This window comes from Lagopus muta, chromosome 6 (genome assembly GCF_023343835.1).
Source record: "Lagopus muta isolate bLagMut1 chromosome 6, bLagMut1 primary, whole genome shotgun sequence".
NCBI classification, from domain to species: Eukaryota; Metazoa; Chordata; class Aves; order Galliformes; family Phasianidae; genus Lagopus; species Lagopus muta.
In genome coordinates, this window is record NC_064438.1 from 1,296,961 (window position 1) to 1,314,517 (window position 17,557).

Sequence of the window (17,557 nt, forward strand, 5' to 3'; positions counted from 1 at the left end):
GAAGAAACTTCAGATGGAGATAGAAACTTGATCAGTGTGGGAGAGAGAGTTTTTTTCCGGTGGTTCTGAGAGTAGGTGGTGATTGCATTTTAACATATGATTAGAACAGCTTCCATTTGGATGCTGTTGAAATCTAATGGACAGTGGATAATCTTCAGCAACTTAAGTGAGACTTAAAATGACGAATGCCTCCTTTTGTTGAAATGGTGGCACTGTGTTCCATGTTATTGGTCAAAATAATATATACAGCTGATGAGAGCAATACTATGTTGACAGTGACATTAGAAAGAAGCCTGTAAATTAATTATGGATGTCAGTGCAGACCCTCGTAAAGCAGCATTTTTCTTATTAGAGGTTTAAAACTCCAGAAGCTTGAGCCCATGGTTTCCATGCCTTCTCCTTCTCATCTGTAGTAACTGAAAATTTTCTTTTCTGCTTCAGAAAAGACTCATTTTATATGTAAGATCAGTTCCAAGTGTTTTTCAGCACCATATATATCCTCCAATGACCCAGAACTCAAATCTATTAATTTTGTTGCTTCTGCAACTCTCAAAGAATAGTAGAGGAGGGACTTCCAACTGGAGAGCACTGTTGATGTGCACAAAGATGTGAACGTAGCTCCCATTCCTACATGGAAGTTTTAATAATGCTTTCACTTTCTCTTAAGATTATCAAAACTGGAGACTGATCCCTTGTGATCCCTGTGTTAATTGTGCTGTTTATGATAATAACATTCTTGATTATTTTGGATGATTTGAGTTCTGAGACTTTTCTCATACATATGTGAGTGCTTCTGCATGTTTTAAGATATGAAAATTGCTCTGGTGTATTCCTGTTAAATTGCATGGTAATAACTATAACAATATCCCACATAAATTATGACTGTGGAGACTTACCTACTTGTCCTTGCCTCAGCTAATTATATTTCACCCCCATTCACTTTTTTTCGTGCAGTCACTTCAAATGTGTATTTTTTGGCTCTCTAACTCTGTAATAGCTATAGCGCATTCCCTGATAGAGTGGGTTACAGCTACAGGGGGAAGTCTTGCTGAACTAAATGTTCAAGACATTTTAGTCTCTTGACATACAATCCTCAAGTAATTGTGTGGTAAGCACTCTATTTTAATGAATAAATGCTTCTAATGCATTGTTCAAATGCCTGAGACCTGGACATCTGGGGAAAGTCTTAGTGCAGCAGTAGTTCAGCACAGGTTAGACCTGTTACCTCATTTTTCAGGGCCAGGCTATGAGTGTTTGACCAGGTGTCAGGTCCATGCTCTCTAGATCATGCACGGTGGGGAATGGTCTGACCAGAAGGGGAAATGCTCAAACTTGCCTTGCGTCTGTTGAGGTCCTGACATTACCCAGCTGGAACCACAAATGCTGGGCTCACACTCAGACTTCAGAGCTGTACAGATCTATGCTTTTAACAGGCATCAGCTTATCAAGATTTATATTGAAGACCATTGATATGGAGGGCTTACCAGGAAGCAACAGACATGAATTCATAAAACTGTAGAATCCTTAAGGCTGGAAGGTCCACTAAGACTATCTCATCCAATCGTCAACCCATTCCCCACCATGCCCTCTAACCACGTCCCTCACTTCCACATCTCCAGTTTATTAAACACCTCCAGGGACAGTGACTCCACCACCTCCCTGGGCAGCTTGTGCCAAAGCATTATCAAATTCAAACCCTTACTCCATGCAAAGCATCCATTAAGCCAAGATGGCCACCAAACTGAAGGACTACCCAAACACTGGCCAGACTTTCCGCTGTTCTTTTCATTTATAAAGCGATTTACCCTTGGAAGGAACATTCTTCTAGACACATTTGGCTCCTTCCTGGTTTTGCTTTGGGTGGGCAGATGTGTTCCAAGGCTGCCTCACTTGGCAGGGCTCGCTGGGGAGGCCAGATCTGGCTGCACGTCCTCCAAAGTCCCAGACAAGCTGAGGCTGTACTGTGCCCATCCCTTTGCCTTCTGGTTTGTGCTGTCCCAGAGGAGCAGCGCTGTTATTCAGAGACCTCTTTATTCAAAACTTATTTTTGGATGATGTTTTTTAACACACTAATACCAGTGCCTCCAAAGTTACAAGCAAGCTGTTAACACTACAGGAAATGGGAGTACTTTCACTGAGGTGAAGACCTCAATTAACCCCTTAGACTTCTGCCATTTCCATTTCTCCCTTTCTGAAATGTTTGTAACTCTCTATTATACCCCATTTTATCTTGCAAGAATAACAGTAAGAAATTAAAATTCCTCAATGGGCGGAGGATGTTTTTGTCAAAACACTTGTCAGCTTCACAAACAGTGAGGTATTTCAGTCAGATTTAGAGCCGTAATTTCTGAAAATTTTGCCAGTTTTCCTGGTGACATTGTTGCTGTATTAACCTTTCTATTCTCTCTCTGGCTTCTTCTACTGTCAGATATTATCAGAGTCGCTAAGCATCTCACGCATAAAATCAATAGCAAAAGTAAAATCTCTACAGGGGTTCACGGTCTCTGGCAATGCTCCCTTTCCACTGGTAACATTTTTTGCTTAAGTCAGGGCTTTTTGTTTGATTTGAAGAGCAGTGAGGGAAGATGCTAGAGAATAAATGCAACGTCTGAATTGTGTGCGCTGCGCCCGTGACAAAAAGGCTCCTTTGAGATGCTGGCAGATGCCCTGGGGACTCCCCTGGTGAGGTGGCACCACTCCCCACCCAGACCCACTGCCTGAGATGATGTGTGCTGGGGGTGAGGATGCGCTGCATGCCAACCCCAGAAGTGTTTGATTCCAGTGGAATTAGGCACTTTTCTTTTTTTCTAAACCCCTCTCATCCATCTGCTGAAGTACTTCATGTCTTCATTTGCCTTCTCCACACTTCTGCCGTGTTTCTCCCCTTGGGAATGTTTTTCGCAATAGATAGATGCTTTTTGCTTTCTTCTCACTCTTCCAGCTCTTCCATGCTTCGGATCATTTCCATCTCTCTTGTCTAAAACCTATCACTATCCCTTTTTGACATGGAGAGAACAGGAGTGCGACACAGATATGGATGCGCCAAGGGTTTAGAAATGGGATAATGATGTTTTGTGTTTCTCATATGATTTTTTCATTTTTCAGTGCACTGATGAACCCTGCCTTATGACAATGACATTGTAGAGGTTTCGGTTGTTTTTTTTTTTGTATTGTCATTTGCGTTGCATTTTGGAAGGGAAGAAGTATTTCAGTAACTTGTGAAGCATAAAAGCAGGTGCTGCATCTTTCAGTTTCACAATTTAACCTAAATGGCCTTCTGTGTCATTAGCTTCATGCAGTCCTGCTGAAAAGAACTATAAACTACAATCGAGGCTAGCTGCCTTCCACATTAAATTTCCTGCGGCAACATATGTGCTTGTTGTGTAGCTGAGGCTGATCCAAAGCACACAGCAGTGCTCTGGGTAGGGTCATGCCTGCAGTTACCCCATCGTGTCGCACTCAGGAGCTGAGAGCTCCCAGTTACCATCCCTAATTTTAGATGACTCAAATTTTGGGAAACTCGGGGAGAAAACTGAGTTTTCAGGCATTGCAGGCTCTTCATCCCCAGAAAACAAATGTTAGAATTGGCTGTGTCAACTTAGAGCAGCCTCATGGCTGCCCTTGGTTATGCTGGGGCCGGTGCCTCCCTGGCTAGGGCAGCAGCTACTGGTATTTGCTCTCCTATTGCTAGTCCTGGAGCAAGTGTTCTTCAACTAGATTAGAAAATCTGAGACATCATTTTGTGCTGATTGATTGGCAGGTTTTTCTTTTGCAATACACGCAGTAATAGTGGAAGAATGTTTCTGTGGTTCCTTTCCTGCTTTCCTACTAACTTACACAAGAAAAGCATAGCCCGTACCAATGCTATAAGGTTTGAACATGAGATCATGTGCAATAGCAGCATTCATTTGCCCTCATTTTGTTGAAACAATGTGAAAAGACAAGGCTTAATTTGTGAAATGGGCCATCTGTTCTCATACAAACTGCGTAATAGAATGCACAACTATTTCAATTAATATGGTAAACTGTCTTTAAGCACTAGGCATGATTCTGTATGTATTTTTGACTGCAGAAGATGTAAGTGTACTCTGCTCTAATTATTCTTGATTTTACCTCCTCATATTTCCATTTAAGGAAAAGGAATGACAACTTGTCTCACTGGGAGCAAAGTTTGCTCATAGATGGATCACAAATAATTAGACAAAATGGTGCTACAAACTCCAGCAGACAGGATATCTCCATTACAGAGAGTTATGTTGTCATTCCTTTGACCATCCTCCCATCAATCCATCCATCAACAAATTAAAGTTGGCTAAAGAGCCACTTATCTTGAGTGCTTTTTACCCCAATCGCTGTCAATCTAGGTAAATAAATATTTTCCCTAGGCAGAGTTTACATATTTAACCACGTTTTAAGAGACAGGCTCCTTGCTCCTGATGTATGCAGCAAATTGCACATGCTTTTGCTGTGCTTCCTGATTTGTTCACATGTTACACCTTTATTAAATGAACCCTGCCTCCACTTGGCTTGTTTTTAAAGATGGGATGTGGCAATCTGAAAAAAAGCCTAGAAATTGGTTTTGTTCTCTTAGATTGGAATGGTGTTCCATGCAAGATTCACACCAATAATGGATCAAATGTGTGCATGAAATCAAAAATAAAAAGCAGGGCTTTCTCAGCAAGCCTGCTTTGAGGAATATGGCCGTGCTACTGCGTCTGACTTTCATAATTTAAACCATGATACCATAAATGACTTGAGGGCTTCATGATGAACATAAACAATATGAGCAGCGTTACATTTGCAATCTAATAAATATGTATGTGCCAGTGAATACACTGTTAAAGATATTACTTTCTCCCTATTATTTATTTTTCATTTAATTGATACATAGAGCAGTTCGCACTCTGCCTGCTGCCTATCAAACACAGGCAAAGGAACAGCGGTCTTAGTTATTAGCATTAATGTATGCCTAGTGCTTTTCAAAAGGCACTCATATGCACACATGCGCATAGAAGGGGTGAAATTCCCCACCTACTGAAGTCAATAGGCTACTTACCATGGCTGTCAGTAATGACGGGGGCTGTTCCCAAAGCCCACTGTCAGTAAATCAAAATATGACCGAGAACAAACGCACTGCTGTGGGCAAAGCTTGAAGATTGTTAGGGGAGCAAGGGAGGAATAATAACCTGGTATTTCCCATTGATCATTAAAGACAACTTATCTTTCCCTCTTAAATACCTTGCAATTGTGACAGCTAGCAGGAGCTGGCCGAGGAGTGACACACACAGCTTTCACAATGCTGTTCGTGGGCAGGACCAGGGCCATAGCTCCGGAGAGCTCTGGGCGCTTTGCAACCTTTTGCCCATGCTGTGTGGAGTGCAGGTCCCCATGCAGTAGCAGGGAGTTCAACACTGCTGCCTGTTGTAACCCTGCAGGCTGCCCACGTGCTGCTCCATGCCACTTCACTCCATGCAGGAAGAGGTTTGGTCTCACAGTCGCAAAATGAGCAGCTGTGTGTTGTTTGAATTCCCTGCAATGAAGCGAGATGCAAGATGATGCTTTTGCATTGGCAATATGTAAGTTGGGTAACACTGTACTGATCTTAGTACATGATCTAGGAAAGATAAGCATGCCTCCTCGTCAAGGAGTCCCAGCGAGCAGTACAGCACTGATGCTTTGTGATCCCTGCTTTTCGTACCAAGGCAGACCACAAACAGCGTCTCCTCTCCATGTCAGCATAGCTCACTTCGGGCATCTTGCTGCTCACAGGCTTTGTTCCTGGATGCAATCAAAGCAGAAGCAAAGAAGATGGAACTTTCTAAACGTGGCTGCCTCTGAGCACAGAAACATCACCTGAGACTGAAGGTCTCTGCCCTGCCAGATGTTGGTGCACACTCAGCTCCGTCTCGTTCCATCTGGCAGTGCTTCACAGGACTCTCTGGAGAGGCTGTGTGTTCCATGAGGGGTGTGAAGGGCTCCTCCTGCCCAGCATCTTGCTGCCACCTCCCCTGCAGGCTGCTGCCCATGGCTTGTGTTTGCCAAAGGCAGGAAGTAGTATGGCTGTGCTGCACAAGTCATCCATGCCAGAGTGGTGGAGGAGGTCAAGTTAGGGAGGGCATGTTCCCCATTGACTGACACAGAAGAGATGTGTTAAAATAAGTGGCATAACCTTTCCTTACACCCATTTCTCTTCCTACTGCCTGTTTTCTTATGAGCTCAAGGGAGTGGTTTGCTGTAATGTGAGGAAAAGTTACAACTTCTCCGACTCGTCTAATAGACACACTAAGTTAAGGGTGGGCGTCTTCCTTTCCTGTGCTGGAGCAGGTCTCAGTTTGCCCAAAGATGAGGTGAGGAAGATGTTCCCAACCTGAGAGTCTAAGCAAGTTGCATGAGATCTCTCTTTGCAGCCTTTCCTTGCATTTCCCTTGCATTTCTTGCATTGTAGGGATGAAATGCCAGCCAGGGCTTGGCTCTCTGAACTGCAGACACATCTTCAGCCTGGCAGCTTGAGCAAGCCTTTCAAGCATGGATGGCTTCGTGCTTACTGTTAGAGGAGACCTCAGCAGAAGCCAAAGGTGCTAAGATGGCTGAACGGCGGTGCGGAGCGGCCTCCATCTTTTAGCGCTTGATTTCCTCATCTTAACTCCGCATAAACGCTACTTCTGTGCATTTATTTATACTCAAGTTTAAGTGCCTGTGCAAATTATAGCACAGACAGCCAGAACAGAAATGAGGCATTTAAATGGTAAATAAACACTGCTTGTGCATGCTGGTGCTTTTATAAATAATATCCCCTTTTAAGCCTTATTCTTTGCCATACAGAAATGTCACTTTTCAGAACATCTGAACCCATACACAACATACATCAATCTCTTTGTATGCTTATTTAAAGAGTGTATCAAACTATTTCTTCAAGCCAAGAGGACCAAATTATCCATGAATTCCAGATAAGCGTCCTTAACACAGAAAATGTCAACAGTTTTCTATAGTAATAGTCCCAAATTCAGCAACTATGGGTCTACAGTACCTCTCTGAGGAGAGACCTGGATTTGTACTCATCTCTGAGAATGTTCTCTATGCTGTACATGGTGCTCCACATGTTTAGCTGCCCTTGCAAGTGTGTGGTGCCTCTAAGGGGGGCCTTTGCTGAAAAAAGCCTGGAGAAACTCTTGGCAAGCAGGCTCTGCTGCTGTAGCAGAGCCACTCCACACTGATGGCGAAGTGAGGTATGTCGATGCAATGGGGTTTCTCCAGCTTTCAGGTGAGGCAGTTTTTTGGCAGTGTTCATCTGCATTATTACTGCTTGCATCTCTCAGAAACCATTCAAAGTTCCTACCATTATCACTCCATTTATTGAGTCCTGGTTGTAAATGCAATCCTGCAGTGATTCCTGGTTGGGCTTTGCTGCCATTCATTGGAATGGAAAGCAATATGAAGCCTTATCCATTGCATGACTCTTGAGCTTCTTTCAATGAGCTCTAGATTTAAAACCACCTTCCTTATGTTATTTATCACAACAGTTGCAGTGAATACCTATAAACTCTACCAAATTCTGCCTGGTACCCTTGTAGTAACTTCTATCCATCGTCACTTCCCAGGGAGACATCAAGTTTTACACCCAAAACATTGTAGTGGGCGTACAGGTGGCTCACTGAATGCAAGTTCAACCAGCAAACCTCTGTTGGATGGATGCACACTGACAAGGAAGCACTGACCTGACAGAAATGTGTCTTTCCATCCTGGATGAAGAGCACAGGTAAGAGCACCATGCAGTATGGAGCTACACTTGCACTGCAGTACATGTAAAACCTTCCCTGAAGTTGGCAGGGAAGGAAAGTGTCTCTATGACCTTTTGTGTCTAATAAGCAGAGTGTAGTGGTGGATTTTACTGTGGATGCAGTTTTGCCATAAGATTGCAAGATGCAAAACTGAGGGAAAAAAAATGAATACTGGGCAAAAAGGACTGAGGCAAAACACATGAGCGTTATCCAGTCTGCTCCTAATGTGCTCTCTCAGAGTGGATAATAATATAAACATTCATCCATTAGAAAAAAACTACCCTTTACTGCCCCCCATTAAATACATTGGCAGTCCTATTAAAATACAAGTCAGATTTGTGTTTAATGATCTTGAAAGGAAAGTAATTGCTTGAGTATTACCATTCAAATGTTCTTGCAGCAGCATATAATATTTACAGTCTGAGCGGCACTTCTGAGCACGGCACGGCACTGCAGATTGCCCAGCCTCTTCACAGGAACAGCCTGCGTGGCCGAGAGCTCAGCTACGGAAACGATATGCTATCTGAGCACTGTACAGCCTGGGAGAAACAACTTGGCAATGGGCTGCATAATTTTTCAATTTTAATAAGCTCTTGAAAGAAAATCTTTACAAACCCCGTACTTACTGCAGAGGCAGGGCTTGAACAGTTGAGCAAGCTGCCAGTGCTTGCTCGGATGAGGAACTCTGGTGTTGCTCCCATGAGCAAACTCCTCGTTTTGGGTAGATTCTGTGCCAGCATCAGACACAATGTCATGCTGAGAACAGTAGTATTTTGCTGTACATTTTGACTATTGACAATATCTTACAAGGTGAAGGGATCAAAGATGATTTTGGTTCAGCTATTATATGTTTTCGTGGGAATATCCTTGAATCAAAACTTGTTTCAACTGAAGAAGGAGGGAATGTGAAAGAAATTCGAAGAGGAAACAAAAAAGATGTTGTGGTATATTTATTTGTACAAGTGTATCAAGCGTGAACATGGAGAGTATTTCATAAAGCAAGCAGCAGGTGTGCCACAAAGAGTATCAGAACTTTTCTGATAGGAAAAGCAGATTCCTTGTCCTGTTCTTCTCTCACCTACCTGGCCCACCTAGCCCTTTGTCTTTCTGGGTCCTTCAAAGTGACGGTAGTGTCCTGGGCTGGCACAGGCCACCTCTTGTTCTCTACTAGGTGGCATAGGGAGGCCACAGGCATCACTGAGATTCTTGAACTCACCTGTGAACAAGATTAATTAAAACTTTTTTACAAGTCAAGATGTCCAGGGCGTTGCTTTTTGTTAGACATACTGGTTCTGAGAGAGACAATCCTGCCATAGTGCATCAGCCTGTACAGCCTCAGATGCCACCACCAGGTACCATCCCAAGCAGGGAGGGCAACAGGGACACGAGATGAAAGGAGCCAGATGAGATGCAGCAGGGCACCACCAAGTACTGATCCACCATGTGCTATGGGCTGGATATTAATGTCAGTGCTTGGGGGCCTACGAAGGCTTTATTTGTAAGGGGACGCATTATAGAGTTTCCCTCCTTGTATGCACTGAACTGACACTCTGTTTTGTTTATTAGGAGGTATTGTGCCTTGCTGAGTGTTGATTGCCACCCTTTTTCCATCTCAGCCAGCCCAGATAACTCCATCTTTGTTTTGTGGTCATATTTATACGTACGCTTTTACACTTCTCTCTTTCTTCATTAGTTTAGAGCTCAAAACACTGCAGATGTGGTGATCCTGGTTCTCCTTTAGGACCTGCGCTCATGACCAGACAGATGTGCAAAGCAGATATAAAGGTGCTTCATGCACAGTCCCAAGGCAATGCCAGGAGCCTTAGCACAGGTAAGAATAAGACTTGAAATTCCTGCAAGTACTGTGAAATGCCTGCATGCTGCCCATGAACAAGTAAAGGGGAAAAGAGAAGCAGAGGCAGAGAAGCAGGAAAAAGGAAAACAATTCCTGTTTACTCAGTCTGTAATAGCAGGGAAGAGCAGATAGGTCCTTCAAAGTTTCCTGATTCTCTAACAGTCGTGTTTTAAATTTTAAGCTGGAACACATCGTGTGCAGTCAACAAACCCAGGAAAAAATGCACCTACGCAATTTTAATGTGACTTGCCTCAACTTCAGGTCAACTAAGCAGTACATCTGGATGACACAACACATTGCTCTTGAGAGCCCAAACAAAGCTCTTGTGTTGTTGCTGCACTTTGGACTGAGTGCTATTCAGGCTTGATGACCAACTGGTGGTGCTAATGCTTCGCTGGATGGGAGGTGAAGGAGGGTTCATTACCCCTCACTAAATATGTACATGCATTACACAAACCCTCTGCAAATTACAAAGCAGCTTTCACCAACCTTGCAATTAAAGGATTCAGCTTGATTTTTAACAGACGCTTGCAGGAAGCAGTTACACACATGTATTCCAAAATTTCATATGGCAGCACTTTAATCACGATGGTTTCAAGGAACAGGCACTTGCTGAGGACACTTGACCTTTGGTCTTTAGTCCTTACATCAAGGTTTTGTGTGTCCTCTTGTATCTGTGATGGGATGTTTGTTGCCTGGGAGGAAGGTTAGATACTCATGCAGTTACGCAGAGGGCTGTGAAGCAGTAAAGCATCAAGCTGGGGACAGAGGGATGGCTAGCCACGCTCAGAGCAACCCATGTAGCAGATCAATCATGGTCTAAGCCTCCGTGAGCTGGAAGGCTCTGGAGCATAGTGTTGCTCTGTGTTCCAAGCAATGTGGTCATTTACTGCATCTGACCTAAGCTCCAAAAACAGAAGAGCGTGAGAAAACAAACAAAAAAAAAACTGGCACTCTCATTTATTTCAATGAGTGACTCAAGGTACAATTCTCTGTATTTGGTGGAGCTGTTTGCTTTCCTAGAAGTTTGTACCTAGTGATATTTTGCAACTCTGTCCCCTAGGTGTTGCACTGAGAGACACCTGTAACAAAAAGGTCACTGACAAGTTTGCAAGGGGCTGTCCTGCTGCCTGGAGAGGGGAGGAATAGAATAATTTTCTTTTGCAGCACACAGATTGCGAGAAGAAAACCCCTTTTCACACCATCCCTGACCTGTGAGGATGTTTCCCTGGCAGGGCTGCGCAGGAGGCATGCAGAGTAACAGCAAGGAATGGCCAGTGGTGTGATATGGTGGTGGATGGTTTGTGACATCCAGGTGATGACAGCCACCATAGTGTCGCATTGCCACCACGTCTATTTATTCCCTGAAATCATCTTCCTCTGGTAGCTGCTCTGCTGTTGTGATGATGCTGGAGCAGCAAGGTACCTCTGGGCCAGCAGAAATGGCAGGGAAGAGGTACCACTCTGCACCCATCCCCAACACCACAGGCAGGGGCATAATTCCTGATTTCCTCTGGACTGAAGCGTCTGTGGTGCTACACTGACATCTACCACCCACTGTCCTGAAAAAACACATTGGGAAATGCTGCATTCAGATGCTACATTTTGGCCATTTTCTAGGTTCATACACATACAAAGAGAACAGAACAGATCCCAGATGTGGGACTGTCACATAGTCCCATATGTCAAAGTCACATGCATCTCCCCTTCCTCCTCTTGTACCCTGCAGCCTGCCCTCTGCCCCCATATCCAGTGTGCTGTCCTGGGGGAGAGTTGGCTGAAGGCAAGAAGTAGCTGAACTTCAGCTGTCATTCACTGACCAGTGCATCAGATTCAACTCTCAATGGAAGAAACAAATCTTCTTCCTCTCCTTCCTTCCAAAATGGGTCCAGGGACATGCGATGGTTTTCATGCCCTGTTTCTCCTTTTTTTTTTCCATTCCTAATGATTTGTTTTTCCTACTCCAAATTTCTTCCTGGTAGTTTTCCAAGTTTCCTTTTCTTGGATAGTGTCACATCTCCTTTCTTCCCCATGCACATTCCTTTCAGGGGCAGCTCTAGCAGCACACTCTACTTCGACTGATCATGGGCAAGACATGAGCTCTGCTGCTGGTTTTCCCTTTCTGTCTCATCTTGCTTCTTTCCCATACTCAGGCATATTGATATTCCAGCTCTGTTATTCATTGTTTATCTTTTGTTGGAGAACATTTGCCTTCTGTCTCATTTAGAAAAAAGTGAGATCGGTGCCAGGCTTTTAACAAGATGAAGGCTTCTCTATTTTTGTTCCAGTCGCTGCTTCTCTAGTTTCTTTCAGCTCTGCCACTTTGGGTTGTGGGACGTGAATACCCTGAGAGGCACAGACATGTTGGATGTGCAAGTTGGATATTTGCATGTATAAATGTCCAGTTAAATACATGCCTGGCGATCCACATTCCTTAATACATGACTGCTATATACAGCCATGCCAAATTGTGGCTGTGTTGCTGCTGGTGCAGTGTGGGTTTTTTACAGATGTGATGCAGCAGTGCAGGGCAGCATGGGTGTGCTAGTGAATGTGCTGCATTTCTGCATGCAGTCCTTGCCTTTTGACACTGGCAAATTTGTCCCTTAGTCTCTATGGTGCAGGATTTGCTGACAAGGAACATTGTCTGAGATGAGCTGTTGGGATTCAGATTATCAACTAAACATTAATTATTCTTCTGACTAAACCCTCAACAGCTAGGCTAGATAATACAAATGTAAAGAAAGAAAGGGGTATGAGTCATGTTCTGTACTTGAAATCTAGAATGAGTCCTACTGTAGGAACAGAATCATATACCATAAGCATATGTGTGTTGAGACATAACAGAGTGAGATCCTTAGCTGGGACTGAGCCAGGCATTGCCTCTGGAACCAAAAGGCATGTTCATGAGTTGAAGCCCCAGCCTGCTTTATTTTGAGCACCCAGAGGGATTGCAGGTAACGACAAGATCTGTCAGGCTGTGCTGAGGAAACCAAAATCACAATAACAAGGAAGATCTGTTAATTTTTTTGCTGTAGAGAACTACTCTTTTATTAATCACATTTATGCAAGAAGCTGCTCAGACAGACAGAAGTGGCATAAGCCCTTAGAGAAGCCAGAAGACTGGCAAAGTGTAAACACAGAAGCATCAAACCTTTGTGAAAGATAATCCTGCCTGCCTGATGTCCTCACTAGGCAGGAAAACCCATGTCTTCAGTTCGTGCAGGCGGCTGCTCTAATTGCACTACAGGTTTGTATTTATATTTATGTCCCTGTGTTCCATGCATGATAGAAATGTCATAGTGCTTAATTTCATCATGGTGTTGTCTCTGCGTTCAGCTGGGCTAGAGAGGAAGAATTTACTCTTCAGCCCATACAACTGACTGCTTTTTCAGCCCAAGCCATGGCTCAGAATGGATCCATAAAGAGCTAATGAGAAGAATAAAAATCAGATAGTTAAAAAATGATGTAAGGTAGGGTCTTAATTTTTTATTATTAAATTCACAGTACATTAAATATTAAGTGTTCATAAACTTTGTTTTGTGCAGTGATAAATTAATAATATCTACATAGGCATGTTCTTTTACAACAGGGAGGCCAAGAAATGTAGTACCGAAGGACCTTGTGTTGACAACTGAAGCTATTAGAATAGACTCCCTCATCCTCAATCATAAAAAGTAGATAATGTTATTTCTTATTACTATTAAATGCAAAATGTCTTACTAGGAAACATATATGTCACTACTAAAAATAACTACCAGGGAATGTTTTGAGCAACGACGAAAAAAAAATGTTAACAAATTGCATCTTGAGATAAATCCAGTGAAATGTTCTCTGCTCATCTCTGCCATACTCACATTGCTTTCCAACCTATTCTCATGTTAGCCCATAGCAGGTTGCAGAAGGTTTATGTCCGAGGACAGGCGGTAATGGCTTAACATGGCATGTTGTACTTTTGGGAATCTTAACCAGCACTAATGGCCCCATAATGCAGATTCCTGTGTTACTGAAATATGACTGCTGGCCTCTGCTTGGGAAAGGAAGGGTGAACTTTGTGTTTTGCTTCTTTTCTGTGAACGGCAGGCACCTCCTTGATTAGGGGATTTCGGTAACTTTTATCAAGGTTTCAATAATATTATTCATTCAAATGAATCTAGTGGTTTGAAAATACTTGGTTCAGTCTTCTCAAGGAGAACTGGCTTGTCTGTAGAGAGGCCATGGAGGTGTAGTTCAGAGTTCATGTAGCCTGGAGGAAGGGATGCTGGTTTTAGCAAGTTTGTTATCTCTAAACAAGCCAGAGAGAGGATCCATCCTCTGGTCAATGGAGCAGCTCCCAGAGCCTATGAGTGGCATTGCTCTGGGCAGATCCCATCGGAACCCTTTCATCAGCTGTGAGCACCTGAAATCCACAGGGAATACTTTGCTGGAAATGGGTGGGACGAAAGGTTGGTTTGTACTAACAGATGCTAGCTGTTGAGTCTGGAAACATTAAATATTTTTCCAAACTAGGAATCAAAAGAGAATCATTTGAGATTTCTGTGAATGGCAGAGAAGGAGCACCCTGACATCCCCAGGCAGCTCTTGCCCCAGTTTTTACCCCAAGCTCCTCAGTTGGAGGCCTGGGTACAGCAGGGCTGGAGCAACATGTGCTCTGGCTGTCTGTTCCAACGGCCCCAGCCAGCTGATGGGAACTAGGACATACCGAGGAGCGGGCGCTCCTTGCTCAGCTGCTGCGGTGGGCTCGGACCAGCTGGAGCACTGAGGGCCGCCAGCAGCTCCCAGGACGGCTTGAGGCATGGGCTGGTGGGGGCAGCGAGGCCCAATGGGGAAGGAACAAGCCCTGGGGGGAGCAGCAGCTGCGGCTCCCTGCCAGGCTCCCCCAGCCCTGTGCCTGCAGCACAGCCTTGCTCATCCCTTCCCACTAAGGGGGCTCTGCCCGAGGCTGCCTAGCCTTCTCTCAGGCCTCCAGAGCAGTGCGTAAGTGACCTTGTGCCCATTTGGAGGTGAGGAGGCAGAAGGGAGCCTACTTCCAGTGACAGAGTGCCAGCGCCTCCCTCCCCCCCTGCACCAGCTGGGTGACCCAGCTTTTTGCTACATCAAAGCATAGGAAGAAAACACCCCTGGCCAGGCATGCTGCCGTCCCCATCCCATAGGGATCTGTACAGCTGAAACTGCCCCCCTGACTGTGCCAAAGCACTTCCAGCCCCATCGGCCCCTGGCTCCATGAGGAACCCCCTGAGAAGCACAGGGTGAGCCCCTCTGCATCCTGTCCCAGGCTGCTGCCAAACCTCGTTGTCCCACCGCTTCGCCCTGCAGTTCTGTGTCTTGTTTTGCCATTTTGTTTTAAAACTGCTCCGGATTTCAGTGATGTCCTTACAAGACGAGGCATTGATTTCTCATCCTGACCTCCCTTATTCCTTACAAACCTTCTCTAGAAGGGCCTTCCCAGAGGAGCCGAGCTGCATCACGACCGGCTTTTCACTGCGGTCCTCGGGAGTCACTTGGTCAAGTAAAGCTGCTGTATGTAAACGCTGCATTCACTGCATAACAATTGGAGTGAAGTTTTTATGCACAGGGCTTTTTATTTTCCAATCAGCGGCCCCGAGTTGGGACTTTTGGGCTAAACTGGTAGCTCTGGGCAGCTTTGAAGCGTCACAAGTGGAGGGTTTTGTCTGCGGAAGATTTACTAGCAGAGATCTTTTATTCAGCCGTTTTATTAGCCTCCTTTTACATATGTATAGCGGTGAGGGGGAAAAAAACTGTTGTTGGTGAAGTGCAGAGTCTATTTTCCCTGTGGTATGCATGCACCAAAAAAATAAAAATAAAAATTGCGTGAAAAACTGTAGCCCATGGGCCTCACCAGCCAGCAAAATGTCACCGTTAGGCAAAGTTTTCCTGTAGCACCTCTGTGCCCTGAGCCTGGATGTGGGGCTGGGGTAAGAAGCACACAGCTCTGGGCAGCGCAGCTGGAATAAATCTGCTCGCCTGCAGTGCAAGCAGGGGGAAGTTTTCGCCCACTTAACACGTTTTTTATAATTTTCCCTGAAAGTTCTTGTTGAATTGAACCCCAATGCGTGGACAAATTGGACAAGAAAAGTTTAAATGTTACCACTTTGGCTTCTCCTCAAGTGGTGCTGAGCACAGATGTTTGGAGGGGCCATCATGTCCCCGTAAGAATGGGGGCTTTGTGTGCATAACCTTACAAAGGACAGAATAGCCCTGCTTTGCTGCCAGCCACGGGATCATCCTATCTTTATGTGTTGATTTATTAGGCCAGGGATGAATGAAACCGTAATTAATATTACTGAAGCATTAGAGTCTATTTAATTTAAATGCCACTGAATATTTCACTTTCAGTTGGGAGTGACAATGTGTTCGGGACTGTTGGTGAAAGCCTCAGCCATCTGTTACCCCTACTAAGAAGGGAAGACAAGAGAGACACAGGGAGACAGAGAGCATTGAGCTTTGTGGCTTTTCCAAGCCTCCAGGATCATCATTCAACTCAAGGGCAGCCAAGAAACATTCCTGCGCATTGGAACCTTCGTGTGTAGGGGAAAAGCTATAGGCACTGAAAGGGTATGAGTGCACAGCATCATCCTGGAGGGTGGGGAGAGAAGGAGGCAGAGAAAGGAAGGTGGAGTTTTACAGTGCGAGGAACGCTCAGAATCACAGCAGTCAAGTGCTGAGGAAGGGGAGGACAGATCAGGGCATCGGGCTGTTTGCTGACGATCCAAAAGCATTTTTAAAGGAAGAGCCCAGGCAGGTCTGAACGCTGCCTGGGAGCCTCAACAACGAGGGTGAGATCCAGCCCCATCACAGCACACATCCAGGCTCTGATCTGATGAGCACTGCAAGGTCAGAGGCATGAGGACATGTCTCTCGTGATCTGCGTGGCCTCATCAAGGCACAACAAGTAAAGGGGAAAGGATGGAGGAGGCAGCCCCAACCTGAGAGCAGTGGCAGAGGGGACTGGGCAGCAAGTCGCAGGCCTGGGGGTGCAGGGCTGCGTGGGAGCAGCGCAGTCATGGCAGTGGTGCAAGGCTCTGCCTCCCTGGGACAGCAATTAGCACAGTGGGGTGTCCTGTAATTGGGATAATTTGTTCTCCCAGTTTTTCTCCCGCAAATGGATTTGATGCCAGAGGGAAGCAGTGTGACTCACACCTTGCCATGCCAATTAGCTGATAAACATCAAATGTAAACAAAGATGGCCTAATTAAGACTAGTCGCCCAACCCCGACATGCATCTTGTCAAAATCCCACCAGCCTTTTGCATCCAGACTTATTCTCTGCTTTGCTGGGATTAAATTAGTGGCTTTGCGCAAGGACTCCTTATCTCTGAGAGAAGCTTAGGGCAGGTAATGAGGGAAATTGGGAGCTGGCCGAGGGAGCGGTACCATCCCCATCCATCCCACCAGCGCCGCACAGGGACAGGCAGCTGCTGTTTGTCCAGGTGAGCACCACCCCAAGGTGTTTGTGCTCTGCAGGTATCTCAGCCTCCAGCCGTGCTTGGCGCTGGGCCACGCTGGCTGTTTCCTTGCTATTGCTGTGGCTTTGCAGCATCTCAGAACATTGATACGATTGATATTAGGCTGCCTGGACTAAAACTCACCAGTACCTCTTTTCCCATAGTAAAAGTCCTCTGCAAGTGAGCTCCGATGGCTCTCAGCTCTTTGTCAACCACCCCGCATAGAGTGGGAATAAATTGAATGCCTCACGAACAAGTGCAGTCAAGCACCACTGGTATCTCCTGCTTGCCACAGAACGCTGCAGAAGGTAACCTGGAGAAGTCACCTGCTCTGATTTGCCCTGATGGGAGTGGTGTCTTGTTCAGACAACAAATGCATGTCACTCTAATGCTATTTATTTAAAATATTTATTTAAAATCTCAGGCAGCACAGCAAACCAGCAATTCTCTGTTGTGATT

The 17,557-nt window shown here is 45.1% G+C and overlaps 1 long non-coding RNA gene across 1 annotated transcript in view; it reads left to right on the plus strand.

Annotated features, from left to right (window-relative positions):
- LOC125694710 (uncharacterized) overlaps nt 1-17,557 on the plus strand; it is a 93,895-nt gene that overhangs the window by 75,392 nt on the left and 946 nt on the right. Inside the window, exons 7-9 of the long non-coding RNA XR_007377668.1 lie at nt 7,599-7,756; nt 9,472-9,609; nt 17,263-17,406. This is a non-coding gene — a long non-coding RNA (uncharacterized LOC125694710). The remainder of the gene's footprint in view (nt 1-7,598; nt 7,757-9,471; nt 9,610-17,262; nt 17,407-17,557) is intronic.